Consider the following 4966-nt stretch of genomic DNA (forward strand, 5'->3'; position numbering starts at 1 on the left):
GTCCCTAAATTCACAACTGAATAACCCTTAACAAACAGCCTTTGTGAACTGTTTCAGATGTGTGGATAGGATAGTATTGTGCAGACAAAAAGTACTTGCAAGCAAGCATCTGCTATGTATTTTCTGTTGTTCCTTGTTGTTTCTTCTTCCTTGAACCTCCCATTGTGAGCAGCCCTTTTTAATTTCCCAATGAACTATTGTCAACATTAACTCCGGCTCACCCCTTTGTTATAATTGGTTATTACTTGTTTACTGGCAACAAATTGCACAGCGCAACACAAATACGAATAGGCTTCTTCTAAAGGGCAGCGTTCACAGCATGAAAGATGGAAAAGGTAGGTTAATGGAAATAAAGAGGGAAGACCAGGAAGGGAGATGACGACCTTTTCTACACAATCAGCCTTTTGTACAGTAAGTGTGCATTACTTACAGATTTGGATAGACACTACCCGCTCAGCTTCCCTTGCGGTTGTGCTTCTGGGGAAATGGCATTTCCCAAGCTCTCACACTACAGTATTTTGTACTTTGGAAAACTTTATACCTCACCCATCATTTTCCATTGTGCTCATCATGGATTTTTGTTTGTTGATAAGGGCACCTACTATAGAAGCTCCCTGTGGATTTATTACTAGCAACTGCAGTCCCTGCCATTTGTGAACTTGTTTCCTTGTTGCCTTTAATTCTGAAATTTCTTAGTTGCTATGCATTGGTATCTTGTGCAACCTCACTACAAACCTCCTGCAATCCCACCTGTACACATGTGCAGGAACATTGATTGAGTGTCAAAGAGTAGCCCTGCTATTTAAGGATCACCTTTTACCCTTTTCTTTTAACATTTAGGGGAGTTTGTGTGTGTCCCCTCCAGGGGTGGCGCAGCCCATTTCGCCATCTGAAGTGAGACAGGAATGCACCACTCCTTAGCTCCCCTTGCCATGCTGCACTGAAACTCAGCAAGAGTGGGGCATTCCACAAGGCTTTGCAGCTCGTCTTCTCTGCCCCAGAGATGGGGAAGGCAAATGGCAACACCATGTGCCGGAATACCTCCCTCTCACCAAAACTCAGCCATGGAGCAGGATGTCATCTGGTGGCAGTGGAAGCAGTGGGGTGCTGCCTCTTGCCCTTCTGCTGCCTAATGCACCAAAGAAAGCCTCCCGTGTTGCAAAACAGAACACTCTAAACAACAACAAGCAACACATCGGCTACTAAATACTAACAAAATCTTTATAACATTATATGGTTTCAAAAACTCATAAACAGACGTATAATATGGGCATGGAGTCACAAATAATAGGTATCAAATAAAAGTTCCATAAACAAGAATAGTAGGAGTGGTAAGTCACTGTCCAAGATCATTAATATGGAGGCAAAAAGCCTTTCCACAGTCAATATCCTAGATATGTGTTCCAAACGTAGAAGTAGGGTACTCCGAGCACAGCTGCAAACAGAACAGTTCTTCCAGGATAATGAACTGTTTCAATGATAATTCTTCATCGGCTGGCAATGATATGAAATACATTACATTCAAATGCAACACAGAGATTGAAATGACAGGCCTGCAAATGAACAACCAATAATAAATACATACTGAATTAATTGTTCCCAAAGGTACATCAAATAGCCATGGATCAGCAATCACTTAAAAGTGTAGCATTATAAAGGCTATCCACGGGTGCAATGAATCACATATAATTTCAGGAAATTTAAAGCTACAGTACCCAACATCTAGCCATCTTATCAAAGAACTTAAATAAAACAATTGAAATCTAATTCAGTATTCAAACCCCCTGGGTGCAGAGATTTAAATAAGCCTGGTTTCTTGTTGGTGCAGTAATTTGACATGATCTCTCTTCATCCCAAATTTTCTCTGATTAACCCATAGGACTCTGTAAAGTAGGTCCGTGTCTGCATGATGATGTTTTACAAAGTGCTCAACTAAAGGTGTCTCGTGGTGGCAGCAGAAGCAATGGGGGTAGACAGGGTGCTGCCTCTTGCCCTTCTGCTGCCTAAGGCTGCTGCTTCACCCTGCCTCTGTAGAGACCGAAGTAAATCATTTAGTTGACTTGTCTTGAAAAGAAACTGCTAGGCAGAAAGGAAACAAGGCTTGTATTGCGTTTGAATCCTTTGTGGTGGCTTCTGCATTGGGGTTGCCACCTTGCATGCAATAACTGCTTGTTGATTCATACTTTGTTATTACTGACCCCCATTAAGGAAACCTAGATATTTCCCTACACCTCATGGTTCCCCCCCCAATTCCTCTCTTGAAGTTCATATCTACAGGAACAGTCCTAGCCCAGAACACTTTGCTCTCCATGGGCCTTGGAGAAAACAGACAAACATGCACACCCTTCCGCAATCTTTTCATGCGCAAAGAGGAGTATTTGCAGCCCCCTGCCATACCTGGTTCATGTGTTTGAATGCAGAAACCCCCAGCTTCAATCTCTGATGCTTATACGTAGGGCTAGGGAAAAACTCTTATCTGAATCCTTGGAGAGACACTGCCAATCAGTCGAGATAATACTGAGCTTGATGGACCAATGGCCTGACTTTGTATAAGGCAACTTCTTATGTTCCTAAAATGGTTGGATCAACAGCAGGCACAAAGAATGCAGAAGGCACTAGTAGTGGAATCTGTCTATAGTCCTCTAGAAAAACCCCAAGCAACACGCGGCTAATAATGTGTTAAAGTATATATACACAATTCATAAACAGAAAATATATGAGAGTCACAAATAATAGGAGTCAAATAAATGTTCAATGAACAAAAATAGAAGGCGTAGTCGGTCAGTATCAAGGAACACTGAGATGGAGGCAAAATGCCTTTCAACATTCAAAATCCTGCAAATATGCGGTGACAGGTGCTCCGAACACAGAACAGTTTTTCCGGATAACGAACTGTTTCAATAATGATTCTTCATCAGCTGACAATACAGTAATAGAAATTGAAATACATTAAATTCAAATACAATACAGAAATTGAAATGACAGACCTGTATATATACAAACAATAATAAATACATACCGAATAAATTGTCCCTACGGGTACATCAAGTAGCAATGGATCAGCAATCACTTGATAGTGTAATAAGCTGATACTGTAGGCATAACCCTAGTAGCATCATAAAGGCTACCCACAGGTGCACTGAATCACATACAATTTCAGGAAATTTTAAAGGTACAGTATCCAAAATTTAGCACAGAGAACACAAACAGTAGCCATCTTGTCAGAAAGCTTAAATAAAACAATTGAAGTCGAATTCAGTCTTCAACACCCCCCCCCCCCAGTGTAGGGATTTAAATAGGTAAATCAATCTAGTTTCTTGTTGGTGTAGTAATTTGACGTAATCTCTCATCCCAAATTTTCTCTGATTAACCCAAAGGACCATACGAAGTAGGTCTGTATCTGTATGATGGTGTTTCACAAAGTGCTTAACTAGAAGTGCTTCCATTATTTGATTTCTAATGCGGGATCAATGCTCTCCTATAGAGACACTGACTGCTCGTGTGGTCAATCCAATGTAAAGCAGATTGCAAGGGCATTTTATACATCTCTAGAGCAGATTACATCCCCATGTAAGAGTCGCTGATAGGTTGGCAGACACCAGTCTCACCTCGGTCAAAGCCTGCCTCAGGCAAGTTACTTTCTCAGGGTTGTTTCACGCTGTATGGAGCAAGCAGATTTTTTTTTTTAAAGACATCTGCCTGGGCTTTTAGGAAAGGGAAATTATGTACACTGGACTCGACATCTGGGATCTTCTGTACTTTCTGTATCTGCTATTTATCTTCTTTTGCTAAAACCTGCTGTGGGTTAGCTGCAACCTCCACAGGCTGACTGAAAATTGCAGCCACCTATCAGCAGCTATCAATCATATGCTGCGTAGAGTTGCCACTTCCTACTCAAGTGCTAAATTTCCCCATCATTGCAACTTGATGATGAGGAACCAACCACCTCTGGAATTTCCCTCTGTCCCACAGCCTGGCACATCAGGAAACAAGGTCTCTCAGCCTTTCCCTGTCTGGAAAATGAGTACCTATAGGGCTGTTGTTAGAGGTGGAATTCTTAGGAGGGCCTCATTAGGGTTAGCGGATTCTGTAACCTGAAGCGTATGTAACCTGAAGTACCACTGTATAACTTTTCAGTTAAAAAAATAAAAAATAAAACATCAGCTCAAGTTTCTGTTAACTGCAGCACGGCTTGTAATCATGCGACATTGGAAAACAGAAAAGGAAATTCCTCTGCACAACCGCATCAATATTGTTTGGGAAGTGTTCAACTTGGAGACACAGAAAGCAGCGAGAGGGTTAGAATAATAGAATTGTAGAGTTGGAAATGGGATAATTTTGGCAATCTGTGGCTTCCCCTTTTCACATTTTTTCACCTACCCCCCATCCCAACAGTGCATGTTTGTGAGTAAGGGAGTGGGGGCTATGTTTTTATTCAGAACTAGCCTTAGAACTGGACTCAGGTTGCAACGATTTATGTATGCAAAATGCCTATTAGTTTATATCCGAGGCCTTTTATCCTTGGAGCGTCAGTATCCATAGGAGCCAACTCCTAGGGGCCAAGGGCCCTTCAGCCCCCTAATAAAATAACTGAGGGGCCTTCCCCCCGTTCATGGGCACTACCATTCAAATGGTGTGTGTTGTGATCGATTATTATGAACGGTTTATCTCTCTCCCCCCAATATTTTATTCAAGTTGGCGCCCTTGTCCGTATCATTGGAACTCTATTTCTCACTTAAAATCAACAATGACGTATTGAAAACAAAACAAACTTAACTTTCTGTTGCTTTGCCATCAACCTAAAGCAAGCGAAAGGTTAAAAAGGGGGACCCCGAGTACGAAAGCGCTTGGAGAAGCCCGAGTTCAAGCCGGGGGGAGTTCCCCTCGCCGTCACCGCCGCCGCCTCCTCCTCGCAAGCGGAGGCCGCAGCTTCGGCGACTCCTCCTCCGGAGGGCCGGGCCAGGCC

The 4966-nt window shown here is 42.5% G+C and overlaps 1 long non-coding RNA gene across 1 annotated transcript; it reads right to left on the minus strand.

The window, feature by feature from the left end:
* Positions 1-1200: 1200 nt before the first annotated feature.
* On the minus strand, positions 1201-4066 carry LOC114598374 (uncharacterized). The gene is made up of 2 exons (XR_003707046.2): positions 2398-4066; positions 1201-1494 (listed from the first exon to the last, which is right to left on the minus strand). It is a non-coding gene; the product is annotated as an uncharacterized LOC114598374 (long non-coding RNA).
* Positions 4067-4966: the final 900 nt, after the last annotated feature.

The sequence above is a fragment of the Podarcis muralis genome, chromosome 5 (assembly GCF_964188315.1).
Source record: "Podarcis muralis chromosome 5, rPodMur119.hap1.1, whole genome shotgun sequence".
Lineage (NCBI taxonomy): Eukaryota > Metazoa > Chordata > Lepidosauria > Squamata > Lacertidae > Podarcis > Podarcis muralis.